This window comes from Arvicanthis niloticus, chromosome 14, assembly GCF_011762505.2.
Source record: "Arvicanthis niloticus isolate mArvNil1 chromosome 14, mArvNil1.pat.X, whole genome shotgun sequence".
Classification (NCBI taxonomy): domain Eukaryota; kingdom Metazoa; phylum Chordata; class Mammalia; order Rodentia; family Muridae; genus Arvicanthis; species Arvicanthis niloticus.
In genome coordinates this window covers 42,772,742-42,788,222 of record NC_047671.1, presented here as the reverse complement: position 1 = coordinate 42,788,222, position 15,481 = coordinate 42,772,742, and the positions used below count along the sequence as shown (strand labels likewise).

Sequence of the window (15,481 nt, the reverse complement as noted above, 5' to 3'; positions counted from 1 at the left end):
TGAGAGAGCTGAGGACAGGAGACTGTGGTTCATAGTGAACTTTTCCTGTTGTAAGCTATTTTGAAATTTGGCAAGCTTAATGATGCATAAAGTTTTTGGGCTCCCTAGCGGCAAGGTTCTATGTTTGGAACAAGTACTGTTATCCAAGTTCAGCTCATATGTCCCACTAAGGATCACATTTGATATCAGTGAAAACCACTTTCTTTTCTGTAGAGCCTTGGAGTAATATGAAAGGGCGTAAGCTTGAGGGTGTTTGGAATGAGGATTGAGTCTGTGTTTTGTCACTTACAATTGTGTGACCTTGAAAAACCTGCTTAACTCTTTGTTTGATTTGGTTTGTCCTAAAGTGAAAATTATAGTAGTCATCCTATAGGATTGTCTTGAAGACTAAGTATTTTATATGTTAAAAAGCCATTGTAAAGGGAGATGTTAGCATGTCTGTTGCGCATAGGAACCCTAATGCATTAATTTCTGGTGCCCCTTGCTGTGGTTTGTTAGTTGAAATGCAGAGAGTCGAGGGCTGTAACAGAAACAGTGCACACCAAGCATGTTAACTAGCAAGCTTGTGTTACATTTAGCAGGATACTAAATGTTAATTTATTTCTGTTTAAATTTTATTGTTCCCAGGGGCTTTATTTCAAGTCAGTGCATCTACTTTTAATCTTCTTACAATTATCTAGGAGGATAAATTAAGCTTTCTTTCTTTTCCATGGGAGGATATTTAAATGAAGTATTCCATTTGAAATCACATCTGTATGAAATATAGCCTTACACGCTGTAGGGCTGGGGAATGAAGGAGTGAAATGGATCTCACCTGTTTGTTTAGTGCTTTAGTAAGACCTGTTTCCTGTTTCTTTCCTTCTCCTCGTTCTTATTGCTCTTCCTCTCTTCCATTCCCCCTCCTCCTCCCCCTCCTCCTCTTCCTTATTTTTCTTCTTCTTCACCTTTTAGTTCAAAAGAGGAAGCATGGCCTTGGGGTCAGAGCAGGTCTCTGGCTCTAGATGATATAGGCTTGCATTTCAGCGCTGCCAAGTATCTCGATCTGCTGGTTCTGTCATTTTAAGTAAGTTCTTTAATCTCTCTTCATCTCACTTTTACCACCCATAGAGTTTTAACTAATAATAACCTACATCTTAAAGTTATTTTAAGAGCTAATATTTCACAGGTTGGGTATGGGTGGTACCTGCCTGTGATCTCAGTACATAGGCGAAGGCAGAAGGAACAAGACTTTGAAGTAACCCTAAGATACTACTAGCAAGAACCTATCTTAGAAACAACGAAACAAAAGAGAGCAGAGGGCTTAGTTCATGGAAATACATAGAGTAGTGGGTTTTTGCTTGTTTGTTTGGTTTTTTGTTTGTTTGTTTGTTTGTTTTTTCATGTCTGGTGCATGGCACAGCAAGAGCTCATTAAATAGTAGCAAGTTGACAGATATTATTGACAATACTATGATAATAAGCACAACACTGTTAGCATTCTGTCTAAATTCCACCCCCACAGTTACTTGGCAACAGTCAGGTATGCTCCTCCCCACAGTTACCTGGCAACAGCCAGGTAGGCCTGGCCCATTATAAAAGGGGCTGCTTCCCCCATCTTCTTTCTCTTGATCTCTTGCTGCTCTCTTGCCTCTTGCTTCTCCTTGTCCTCTCGCCCCTTCCCCCTTCCCTTCCTCCTCTCCCCATGTGTTCATGGCCAGCCTCTACTCCTCTACTTCTCTACTCTCTTTCTCTCTCTCTCTGCCTCTCTCTGCCTCTATTACCCTCTTTGCTCCCCTCCCCATGCCCTAAAGAAACTCTATTCTATACTATACTGGTGTGTGGCTGGTCCCTCAAGAGGAAGAGATGCCTCTGCATGGGCCCACTGAGACATCCCCTTCCCTCATACCTCTCCACATCTCCACAGAACATATTCTCTTTATCTCTTTATCTTTTTATAAACACATCACTAGGAATCTAGCTTTATTAAAAGACAAAAATGGACAGGTATTAGATTTTTAAAAAGCAATCTACACTTTTGCATCAGGTTAAGACCTGGAGGTATGCAGAGACACAGTGGACTTGAGGATATAAGAACGAGAGACTGAGTTCTCTCACTATACTTCCCTACACTCCCACAACAAGAACACTTTGGGACCAAAGGTGTGGGTCTTTACTTCCACAAAGTTATTACACAATTAGTTCTGCAGCACGCAACTAGTGGATATCTTCTTCTTTAGTTCTGATATTATCTACTGGGAGATAGTATGAGATCCTCTGAGGTATGAGTTCATCTTCACAGGATAACCCTATCTTCAGAAGTCTTCAGTTTGATGAATTTGCTGGAGTGGATCAGGGTATATTCACATTTACTCAGTTATCACATAGGATGCAGATGAGAAGAAAGATTGATACATCAGAACAAGGAACATGGGAAGGGGCCATCTCTAGATGCTCTAGAACCACCATGTATGTTGCAGCCCAGAAGGCCTACCCCGAATTCAGTTCTAAGTATTTTTTTCTGATTTTTTTTTTCATTTAGAGAAAAATTCTTTTCATACGATGAAATGGCTTTTCATGCAATTATTTCCATGCCTTAGTTTTTCTTGTGACCAGTCCACATCTTGAAGCTAGCTAACCTACCAGTCGTTTTGTCAACACAGGAATGACATTTTTTACAACCGTGGAAAATACAAGTTTCAGGAGCTTTTATTGTTTCAGCAGGATATGGAGAAGACCAAATGTGTATTTCACAACAACCCAGTGGGAGAATGCTTAAGTAATAAAGCTGCTGTTGAATTCTAGAAGAATCTTTTTAACAAACAGTCAAGGTCTGCATTATTATTTGTGTTCTTGTTCACAGATAAAAATCTCAAGCTGCTGCAACGGTGAGGAAGAATTGAAAAGTGAGAATTTGACCTTTAATCCATCTCCTTTTATAATAGGCCATCACAAGTCCTGGTCCACCCATGTAATATCCAGGGGCCCAGTGGTCTGAAAAGGGGTTGTTGGGATCTATAAAGTGCTTTGTAGTTGTCAGTAGCTGTGCAATGCTGCTCTCATGCACAGATACAGTTAAGGACCCGCTGTCTCAAGACACACTGAACTTTAATATTGACTGTTTCAAGCTGAGCTCACTTAAGCAGTTATAACTTTAGAAAGGTCCGCTCAGCTCACTTTTTCTAAATGCAGCCAACTGTAAGGATTTTCTTCTGAGATAGGTACCCTGTACTAAAGCAAGGAAATTGGTTTTTACTTTTCTTTTGTAAAAATATTTTTTGAGATTAAAATGTAATTACATCATTTTCCCTTTCCCCTTTCTCTTTCCAAACCTTCCACGTGCCCCTTGCTCTCTTTCAAATTCATGGTCTCATCTTTTTCAATTATTATTGTTGTTGTTGTTGGTGGTGTGTGTGTGTGTGTGTATATATATATATATATTCTTAAAGATATAAATACAACCTGTTCAGTCCATATAGTGATATTTATATGCATATGCTTTCAGTGCTGATCATTTGAAATTAGATAACTAATTAGTGTGTTCTTCACAGACACTCGTACTTGGGGCTGTATCAAACCCAAGCAAATGAATTTGTTTATGTCTTTCTGTCTTCTAATAGCCTCAACATCCCCCTATACATCTCTTACTGACATCATTAGAATTGACCATATTAGTCCAGAGACTCATGTGTCTTGTCTTTTTTTTTTTTCATGAATTTTTTGTTCTTTTTAAGAAATAAAACAGCATTAAGCATTTGGCCTTGGTTATATTTTTGAAATTCACTTTCCTTTTGAGGAGCCCAGGTTCAGGTAACTTAATAAAGTTTGCATGTGTCCCTCTTGATAATCACCATTGTATGACCTCAGTTCAAGATCTGGCCAAAGGCTTCATTTAAAAAATTAATAGGAAACTGGACAGTGGTGGCGGCATACGCCTTTAATCCTGGTATGCAGGAGGAAGAGGTGGGCAGATCTCTTGAGTTCAAGGCTGGCCTGGTTCACAGAGTGTGTTCCAGGACAGCCAAACACAGAGAAATCCTGTCTTAAAAAACAAAAAAACAAGCCAAACAAACAAACAAACAAACAGAACTAATAGGAGTTATGATGGATCTTTCATCTATAGCTTTAAATCTGAATTGAATATATGGTAATTAGCTATGCCCTTGCAGGCTGATTCCTATAGGTCCTTCCCAACTGAAGCATAAGTTCCCCATCTAAAATTAGACAAAAAGTAAATATTCAGTTTTTGACCTTTCTGGATCCCAGGAGAGAATTCTTTTTGTATTTTTACTGAAAACACCAAAATTCAGCTACTCCTTATGGTAGGTAGAGTATGGGAGATGTGGAAGAATTAATTGTATTTGTACATAGTGACGCGCACTGTCAATCTTTCATGGACTTCTGAGTCATATGTTGGCTTATTTACTGATAAGATATTGGAACAGTGAAAGTGTTCAAGGTGAATCACCAGTGTTCTCCCTAACTTAAGCCGAGGCACCCGTGGACTTGTCTCTTTCAGACATCAGTGCCTGATACTGCATCTGTTCTGAGCTAGATCCTCAGAAGACTCTCCAGGATGGTTTGGAATTTACTAACACAGATGTAATTTTTATTTCTAACAAAAAAAGTCAAGGAGAATGGAAAGGACTATATATGAAGCCCTGACTTATCTGGGCATGGTGGCTCATACCTAGCACTTGTAACAGTGAATACCTGGCAATCAGGATTACAAGGCCAGCTTCAGCTATATGGCAAGCCATGATGAGCAAGCCAGTAAGCAACACTCCTCTACAGCCACTGCATCGTCAACTGATGCCTCCAGGTTCCTACACTGTTTGAGTTCCTGCCTTGACTTCCCTCAGCAATGGACTGTTTGTTACTTGAAAGTATAAGTGGAAATAAACACTTTTCCCCCTCACATTGCTTTGGTCATGGTTTTTGTGTTTTAGGGGGCTAGTCTGATGCTAAGGTCCTGTTCTGCAATTGGTTCTTGATCTGTCAGTAAAGAAAGCCATGGGCCAATTTCTGGGCAGAAAGTACAGGTAGAACTTCTGGGCTCCTGGAGGCAGGCAAGGAGATGTAAGGAAGGAGAACGAAGTTCACCATGTTTTGGAGAGAGGAGAACTGGGCAACCATCTGGAGTCTCTGGAGGAGTGGCGGGTGGGTGGTCAGGGGAGTTCAGCATCTGAAGTTTAGGACAGGTGGGAGAGGCAGAGATAAAAAACTGGTAAGGGTTTGCTTTTCCAGGTGGGAGATAGTAGCACCCAGCAATTGTGCCAAGAAGACAAGTTGAAAAGGAACAACTGTGTGTGTGTGTGTGTGTGTGTGTGTGTGTGTGTGTGTGTGTGTGTGTTATCCAAAGATTTAAGGGAAGCCAGGAGGGGTCTGGTAGTGTGGTCACTTCCCAGAACAAAGGTGAGTACAGTGTAAAACTACATGCAATATTTTATTACAGCAAAAATAACACTAACTAGGACAAATTGGTACCAGCATAGTGGGGTGTTGCTGTGACAGACCTGACCATATTTTTAGAAGGCTTGTGAAAAAACTTCAAAACTTTGGGTGAGAAAAGCCTTTAAGTGTTGGGAGCTCAGTGAGATGTCCTGTAGAAGCTTGAAAGATAAGAATGTTGAGAGCCCTGCAAATGACGAAGGTCTGCTTTGTGAAATTTTGGAAGGAGCTTTGAAGGCTTTATCAGGGGTATCTACTATTTTAAGTTAATCGGTTGTTCTAATTAGCTAGGGCTGAAGAATCAGCTGTTTAACAAAAGACCAGAAACAATAAAATAAAACCTTTGCATTCTTGGGACACTATACACTGTTCAGTTGGAGCTAAGAAATTAGCAGTAATTAAGAAAAGACCAGTGATTAAGAAGAGTCCAGCACCACTGGGGTGAAATCTTCTGGTGACTTGTTTTATCAGAGTCTGCACACAGAAGCTCTGTTGCAGAGGTGGCCAAGGCTGTATGTTGCACTAGCAGCTGAACTTGGTAGTGTTCTAAGAGGGTCTAGGTGGTTTTGAAGGCTTAAAGTGTCATGGAGAACAGCTGAGGCTTGGCACTGTGTGGCAAGGCTGGAGTCCCTGAAGAGGGCTCAGGAGAGCCTGTTAGTGAAAGTGTAGCCCAGTTGCAGCAAGAAACCCCAGCATTTTAGAGATGCCAGTGCTGTAGGATGACAAAAGAGCAGCAGATGCAAATGAATGGAACCAGCAAGAGCCTGTAAGACAAGCTGTGTGTGCTACAGGGGATGGAGCCAGAGAAGGGGCCCGAGAAGCCCAGCAGACTGTGAATGAATCACAGACACTGGATGTTGAGTTATACTGTTTGAGTTTTGCTTTTTCTTTATTCAGATTGGGAATGTGTCCTGGTTCTTTCCTCTTGAAACAAGAAAGCATTTAATTTATTTTTGCTTTTATAGGATCTCACAGTTGAGAGACCTTGAATTTTAAAAGAGACCTTGGACTGTTTTTCAATGAGACCAAATTTTAAAGTGTTTGAATTTGTAAGGACTATAGAGCCTTTTAAGTTTGTAAAGTGTTTTATATTGTGATATTGTTGTTAATGTATGATCTTGGGGAAGCATAAGAAAGAAAAGACCGTAGCTTAACAGTGATGGGTTTGTATGTCAACTTGACACAGGTTAGAGTTCTCTGAAAGGAGGAAACCTCAGTTGAGAAAATGGTTCCATAAGATCTGGATGGAGGGTATTTCCTTAATTGATTGATGGGGGAGATCTCAGCCCATTATGGATGGTGCTGTCCCTGGCTTGGCTTGTGGGCCTGAGTTCTATACAAAAAACAAACTGAGCAAGCCATGATGTACAAAACACTCCTCTAGGTTCTCTGCATCAGCACTTGGCTCCAGGTCCCTGTTCTGTTTGAGTTTCTGTCTAACCCTAACCCTCGGCAATGGATTGTCTGGAGTATAAGGTGTAATGAACACTTCCCTCACAAAGTTGCTTTAGTAATGGGGTTTCATCACAGCAGTAGTACTGGAAGAGAGTCAGAAAGAAAATAAATAAGGAGGGAGAAGACAGTAAAATAAACAAACAAACCCCCCAAAACCAGAAAACCCAGATAGTGATTAGATGTAGTGAATAAATAATAAATGACAGATATAAGTTCACTTATATCAATAATTATGTAGAAAGACCAAGATTGTTAGGTGAGGCAAAAAGCAAGACCAAAACATATATTTTCTGTAAAACACAAACAGTTGCTTAAGGATATAAAATAGCTTGAAAGTAAAGGGGTGGAAACGGTTTGCCATACAAATAGAAGCCATTAATTAACGTGGCTGAAACAGCTGTGCTAATTTCAGCCAACTAGACTTTAGGTTTTATTACAAACAATGTTACTAGACACAGTGAAAAATATCTTCTAGCAACAGAGAGAGAGAGAGAGAGAGAGAGAGAGAGAGAGAGAGAGAGAGAGAGAGAGAAACCTTTATAAATGACTGACTACCCAACAGAGTATCAGAATTCATGAAAAAACAAGTTAGAATTAAAAACAGAAAATGATAATTGTGCAATTAGGGTTGGAAATCTCAATAGCCCTCTAAAAGCAATTGAAAGAACTATTAGAAAGAATCATTAAGAATACAGAAGAAGTAAAAAACACCACCAAACCACTTTACCCATTTGATGTATTTGGAGCATTTCACTCGATACCACAAGATATGGATTTTTGTTCCTGTGAATGTCTAAGTTTTGATCAAACACTGGGCATGCTGTATAAAAGAACAGGTGATGTCAGTAGAAGTCCTGGCTGAAAATGTCACGTCTCCTCAGTGTTAAGGTGAGGAACACGTAATGGCATAGTGCTAACTGAAGCTGACTCTGGGGCTTGTCATTGTTATAACTACCATTAACACAACCTTTGCCAAGCTCTCCCAGCATTGCACTGTTGCTTCCTCACCCTAGGGTTGACTCAAAGATGCTGGGGTGTTTTTCTCTGTGATAATTTCACCCTCATTTTTAAGAAGTCTTGAATGCTCATGTCAGTGGGTGCTTGCTATACAAGTGAGAGGTCCTGAGTTTGATCCCATAGCACGTTCATGAAAGCTGAGCTTGGCAGTGCTTATTTGAAACTCCAACACTGGGAGAATGGGGAGAGACAGGAAACTCTAACTTCAGTAGTAGGGTGTGTGTGTGTGTGTGTACCAGATAGATCCTAGGTACCTTGCTGTGCAGCCAGTATAGCTGAAAAGGTAAGTGCTGGGTTCACTGAGAAATCCTGTCTCAAAAAAAAAAAATGTAGAGCAATATATAAAGGCAGTGTCAACATCCGGCCTCTACACAAAACACACACAAAACTGAGCATACCCATAATCTGCACATCTGTACATCACCTGCATCCATATGTGCACACATGCATCATGTCCACAGCATTCAGCGTGGTTTGGGAGATGGTTTCAAACAGCTGTTCTGGATTCATGTTGTGTTCTCAGGAGACTTGAATGTAGCATACATTGTTTGGAGCAAGAGTACCACTGACTATTGAGTCATCAGCCACCATGGAGTGGTTGTGAGGCCTTGAGGTCTTCAGGTCCAAGGCAACAGCAACTGGCTCTTGGTATTTATACAACAATATTATACAACCAACCTATGTTAAATAAATCCCATCAAATTTTAAAGTCAAACTGTGGTTTAATGATTTTCTTTAGATCTAGGACAAACAAGAATTATGGAAGTCTTTGCTTTTTGCCCACTTTAAAATTGTTTCTTTAATGTTGTCAGAACTTGTGTTTTCTAACTCTGGCACCTTTTTTAGATGAATGTTTACAGGTGGTTCCCCCATTCTGTAGCTTGCTTCTGCACCCTTGATTGTTTTCTTGTTTATTTGTTTGTTTTAGCTCAGAAGCCCCATAGGTGGTTATAATCCTATTTGTCTGTTCTTGCTTTTGTTTCTTGAACATTTAAGATTCTTCCAAAATGATTGCCCAATTCCCCAATTTCCTCTGTTCAAAAGTCTATCTATCTATCTATCTATCTATCTATCTATCTATCTATCTATAAAATATTCTCTGTATACAATATATCTTATATTTATAATCTTTCATAGTTTTAGCTCTTTCATTTAGGGGTTTCATCTATTTTGAGCTGATGGCTGTAACAGGATGAAAGACAGAGGTCTATATTCACTTTCTGCACGTGGCTCTCTGATGTTCTCAGTGTGGTTTAGGAACGGACTGTCCCTTCTCTAGTGTATATTTTTGGTGTCTTTGTTGAGAACCACTTGGCTGAGGATGTGTGGATTTATTTCTGGAATCTCTATCTGTCCTATCAGCTTTGCTATCTGTTTTCACTGAAGCACCAAATGTCTAAACAACTTAGATCTGTGGTATGATTTGAGTTCAGAAGTGGTGATGCATCCAGATTTGGATTCCTAGTGTTTCTTTCTTTCTTTTTCAAAGTGATTTAGATCTTTTCCATTCCAATATGGATTTCATTACTTAAACATCTTCTATAAAGAATACCACTGATATGCTGATAAAGATGTTGTGGCTATTTTTATATTGACAACATAAAATTTTCTTTTGGTTAATGGTTTTACTTAAACTTTACATTGCCTGCTTGAGAGTTCTACTTGGATATATCAATCAAACTGTAATCCCATGTAGTAATTCCCAAAGATCCTCTCTAGTGTTCTCCTGCTCCGCAGCCATGTCAGGTGCCCAGAAATGGCTCCATGTTTGCATCATCCCTGACCTCTGTGACTTGTCATCACTGCCTCCCAAATATCCTGGAGCCCACATCCTTTGCTCTTTCTTCTGTTAACATTTTTTATCTACGCTATCATAATCTCCCACCTGTTCTTCTGAAAGGGCTTCCTGCCACATCTTTCCTTTTTTTGTAACTTTACCACACTAAAATCAGTTGTGTAGCCAGCATAGTCATAGTTAGAACATGGTGAGATCTCATTTCTATAGGATAAAGCCTGATCTCCCTGCCCAGGTCTGCAGATCCTGGATCCCCAGCCACTGCCTCGGTATTCGAGATTCCCCCTGCTTACTCTCATGCACGTTTCAGCTACACCAGAGGTTTGGGTCCTGGATTTTGTCCATTCTTTTGCAGCCAAGTGCTTTTTTGTTCTCATGCCTGTGTTTCCCCTTCTACCCATTATGAAGTGCTTTTCATTTCTAATTTTAAAAGCTACTTTCTCTGATGAGCCTTTTCTGAGTTACCAGATGGCATCAGGGGTTCTGTTCTGGGTATGTCCTCCTGGAACATCTAGTTATGTTCACCATCCCAGTTAGAAGCTTTGGGGGTTCAGGAAATACAATTTTTTTTTATTATTTTAAATTTGTGTATTCTAAAAACCTAGCTCGAAAGGGTTGGCCATCAGTTTTATTTGTATACAAATAGCGTCATTGTTTGGCATCCATAGACTCATTTCTAACTTTGATCCCTTCACTAACACTCCTTCAACCTCCATTAGGGCTTAAATGCTTCCATGTGTACATTGCATACATTTGGTTTGGGTTGAACAGGTTTTTTTCATAGACTATAGGCACTGTGCTCAGGTGTGTGTCATGTTCTTGGCTCAGAGGGAAGCAGAGCATGAAAATAAAATAAAATGATAGACCCATGTGCCCCCACACTGTTGAATGAATGAGTCTCTATTACCAACGTCTCTTCTAAATGAGGCTTCAGAATAACATTTGTTCTTTAGTGAAGTCTCCTATTACTGACTTTGCCTTTGAAGATTTTGGAATTTAGTTATTTTCACTGGAGATTAGAACATTTATCTCAGTTTGTGCTTCCATAATGCATGCGATTTCATCCTAATGGAATATAATAATGGGGGGGCATTAGTGACAATTTGTTGAGGCATAGCATTAATGATAATAGCATCAGTACTGAAATCTAGGATTTATTGACTATTCCAGGAGCTGTTCGAATCACTTAGCACTTCTTACCCAATTTAATTCTTATCCAACCCTTACAACAAGCACCATGATTAACTCCGTTTACATATCAGGAAACTGGGGTGATGTAACTTTCCTAACATCATCTGACTGTCATATGAAGAAGCATAGGTCTCAATAATCTGTAAGGAAATAGCTTACTTTCACCACAGAACAATGAAAGACCCTGTTTCTTTCACATGTTATTCCTATCCATCACCCCATCCCAGGTTAGAACCATCTCACTGTGTGTTCAGAGCCTCTCATCTCTTTTCCACCCTTCTTTCCAATACTCATGCCTTGTATGGTCTAATATGTGTATTTCTGGAGAAAAGTAAAAAACTCCGGTCCTGAGAAAATCTATCCAGTCTAACCATGAATTTAGTTCGGAAGGCTCTGGGCCAATTTATAAGACTAATATGTGCTTTAGTGCGACATGATTTATGGCTGAAGGGAAATGTTTCTAACCAGGATGGTTGAGGCAAGAACCCCACCTGGGAATGAGAAGAGGTTGGGCAGGGCATATTAGTTACTGTCTGTATCTCTGTGTCAAAATACTTGACAGAGGCAACTTCAGGGAGAAAGGCTTATTTTGGTATATCATTTCAGAATGTTTTCAGAGCACCATGGGAGAGAAGGCATGGCAGAAGGAGTGGCTCTGTCCGTAGAGGGTATGGAACAAAACTGGTCTCATGTTACCAAACCAGAAATAGGCAAATCCTTCAAAGTCTAACCATGTCTTTCTTTTACCAGCCAAGCCTTACCTCCTGATGACTCTATAGAACTCAAAATAGTGCCAGAAGCTATGGAGCAGACACTCACTACATGAATCTGTGGGTGACATTCTAGATTTAAACATTCCTTGCTGGCTCCCAAAGGTTCATGGCCCTCTCATAGTGCAAAATGCATTTAGTGTCCATTCAAAAGTCCTATAGTCTCTAGCAGTCCCAACACTGTTCAAAACTTAAAGTTCAAAGAGTTCCCTGAAATCAAGGGAAGATCTGAACATTGAGATCCCGTGTTGTAAAGAATACTCTTGGTGTTTCACAAAGAAACAAAAGAGCACAGTGAAAGTAACTCAGCAAGGCCATTCTTTTTGAAAAAGTGACACCACTGCCCAAACTGGGCTAGCAATGGGCACACATAGCCACAGTGGCTTCAGCCTTTTATCCTTGTGCAAGGGGGAACTTGGCTGCTCTTCCCTGGCTGAGGTTTAATCTCGCCCCAAATTACTTTACCCTTGATTGACTAATTTGGAAAGCAGTACAAAGTAAAGGAAGAAAACAGGTGTGTGTGTGTGTGTGTGTGTGTGTGTGTGTGTTGGTATTGGTCAAGTTGGGTTGTAGTGAAGGTGGTAAAGGTGATGGTGATAGTGATAGTGATTAGGGTGGAGGTAGTGGTGGTGGTGGTGATGGAGGTGGGCATAGATGGAGGTGGGCATAGATGGAGGTGGGCATAGATGGAGGCGGCTGCTCTAAGCCTTCAAGTTCCAGGAACACAGCAGGCCATTTGTGTAACCAAAAATCTTAATAGGCAGAGAAGATGAAAAAAATTTGAGATTTGAATTTCTTTGCATGAAAATCTAATAATGTCTGGGAGATTTGTAAAATATTGGTTCTTTGCAGGATAGCTACTTTTGATAGAAAAAACAAACAAACAAACTGTATCTCACACCTGAAAAGTAAAAATGAAGGTCACATACTGTCTTAGTTAGGGTTTTACTGCTGTGAACAGATACCATGACCAAGGCAAGTCTTATAAAGGTTTATAGGTTCAGAAGTTCAGTCCATTATCATCAAGGCAGGACCATGGCAGCATCTAGGTAGGCATGGTGCAGCCAGAGCTGAGAGAGTTCTACATCTTCATCTGAAGGCTGCTAGGGGAAGACTAACTTCCAGGCAGCTAGGATAAGGGTCCTAAGCCAATGCCCACAGTGACACACCCACTCCAACAAGGCCTCCTAATAGTGCCACTCCCTGGACCAAACATATACAAACATTCACACATACTTTTAAATGTACAGTGGGACAAACATTCCCAAAGGGAGGAATGGGTGAGCAACAGGAAAGGCTGGTCCAAAGCAAGATTGTAACTCATTAGGGAAAACTTAAAATCCTGTAGCTCCACATGCAGCATCTGGAGCATGAGGTGTTACAAAATGAGCACGAACAGAAGCACACTTGAGTCTATTTTCTTGGGCCAACACTCAGTGCCTACAGGTTTTTTGTTTTTTGTTTTTTTTTTTTCAGAAAGCCATAGACCTGGACTCTTTTCTTGCAACTTAAGTTTGAGTTTCACATTTTCAAACATAACTTGTCTTGGGTTCCCCTGCACAGATTCAGCAAACCTGAATCCCCACCCCTTACCCCCACCCCATCCCCCATTCTCCATCCCCCATCTGCCAGCCCCTATACCCCCAGTCACCTTGAACGTTGCCTGGACTTACAGGCTTTTTCCCTGAAACTTTGATGCAAGACTCCATAATGCCGTGTTATATAAACCTGCAAAATAATATCACGCAGACAAACAGCAAGCTCTATTATCAGCGGGGAGTGGGGTGGGGTTGGGGGAGGGGAGGCTTACAGTTACTTTAGCAGTCTGAGTGCTTGAAAGATTGAACTGAGAAAAGTACTTCTATATCTGGTCTTTCTCCAACGGGGCACCCTGGAAATGGCCTCTTTTTAAGTACTCTTTGTTGCTGCTTTTAAAGAGTGGTTTCCTTTCAAGTGAAAGCTTTGCTTTCCTTTAATTTGTATACCCTGGACACTTCAATGGGTGCATCTCACTCATTGCTAAGTGCAAAGTTTAATAACACAAATCTCCTTAACAACTGCCTTAGCTTTTCAGGATATTGCTTCTCCTGCAACTTTAACTTCTGTCCCCTCTAAATAGCACTTAATTTTTAATAGTTTTACATTTTTAATTATTATTAAAATTAAAATTAAATAATAATTAAATTTAACTATTAATAGTAGCTTTTCATTTTTAAAAACCTCTCCTCACGTCATTATTTTCACTGTCAATCTGGCTAAAATTAACTAGGTATCTTACAACCCCCTGGATGCTGTGGTCTCCTAAGACTTCCTCTGCCAAATTAATGAGTCTATCCTCTTTGAGCTCCTCTCTACCCAGAGTTCCAGGACACATGTGGAATACAAACCCATTCTTTGCCAGAATGTGATAGAATTATTCTCTGGCTTGGTTTCTAACTAAGTGCTAGCTCCCATCTGTGACCCTGTGAGCACATTTCGTGTTGAGTTCTGGTTTTCTGCTTTTCTATCAAGTGATCACTAACCCCCACTCCTGCTTTCTATGCCTTCTCTAGGCCACCTGTCCAAACTCTCGGGCATTCTAAAAGCCCCAGGAGTCACACAATCAGATCCATCACAGCGATAGCCCTCTCTGTGGTGCTAATTTTCTATTCATTTTTTTTTAAAAAAAATTGTAGTTATATTCATCTACAGAAAACTCAGTGTATATTTTTTTAACCCAGTTTAGTGGCGAGTTCTTTAGCCTTTGCCTTTTCCAGCTTGGCAATGCGAGCCACAGACTTAGGACCCAGGACGTTGCCTCCCCAGTGGCGGCGGATCTTGTCATATCTGTCATTATAATTGGTCCTAATAGCTTCCACCAGGTTAGCCAGAACACCCTTGTCTTCCAAGTTAACCTGTGTGAAAGCAACAGTGGTACATGTCTTCCTGTGGACCAGGTGTCCCAGCCTGGCCTTTCCCTTGATGATGCAGTAGGGCACCCCCATCTTTCAACACAGGGCAGGCAGGAAAACCACCAGCTCAATGGGGTCTACATCATGGGCAATCACCACCAGCTGAGCCTTCTTGTTCTCCACCAAGGTGGTGACTGTATTGACTCCTGCTCTGAGGACAGGTGGTCTCTTAGTTGGGACGTCCCCTTTGCCAGCAGCTTTCTTCTCAGCATGGGCCAGTAATCTTTGCTTCTTCTCTTGCTTTGTCTCGGGGCTGTACTTGTGGGCAAGTTTAAGCAGCTGAGTAGCTGTTTGCCTGTCCAGGGCCTGGGTGAATTGGTTAGTGGCAGGAGGTACTTTGAGCCGCTTATAGAGGATGGCTCTTTGCCGCTGCAGCCTGATGTATCAGGGCCATTTAACGAAGCATGTTAGATCTCTTTTGGGCTGGCTGTCCTGCCCAATGCTGAAGTTCTTGGACCTTTTCTCGAACAAAGGATTGACCACCTTTTTGGCCTCCTGTTTCTTGATGATGGCGGGGGCCGGGGCCACCTTCTTCCCCTTTTCCTTCTTTCCTTTGGGCATCTTGTTCGGCTGGAGGAGAGAGCCTAATATTCTATTCTTATTTACTGTGGCTGTGACAAAATTCCTGATAGAAGCAACTTACTGGAGAGGTTTATGGGCAGCACAGATTGGGCTTGGTGGATTATAAAAAGGACACAAAGTTGGAGGGGGTAGGGGTGGTGGATCTAAGAGAAGTTGGAAGAGGAGTAGGAGGTGAACATGTTCAAATACATAGTGTGCACCTATGGAACTCTTGAAGAATAAAACACAATATTGTATTTTAAAAATAGGTGGTAAAGGGATGGATGAAAGTTTGATCAAGGGGCACACAGTTAG

The 15,481-nt window shown here is 40.9% G+C and overlaps 1 pseudogene; it reads right to left on the bottom strand.

Annotated features, from left to right (window-relative positions):
* Nucleotides 1–14,365: 14,365 nt before the first annotated feature.
* LOC117720186 (large ribosomal subunit protein eL8 pseudogene) lies at nt 14,366–15,172 on the bottom strand (annotated as a pseudogene).
* Nucleotides 15,173–15,481: the final 309 nt, after the last annotated feature.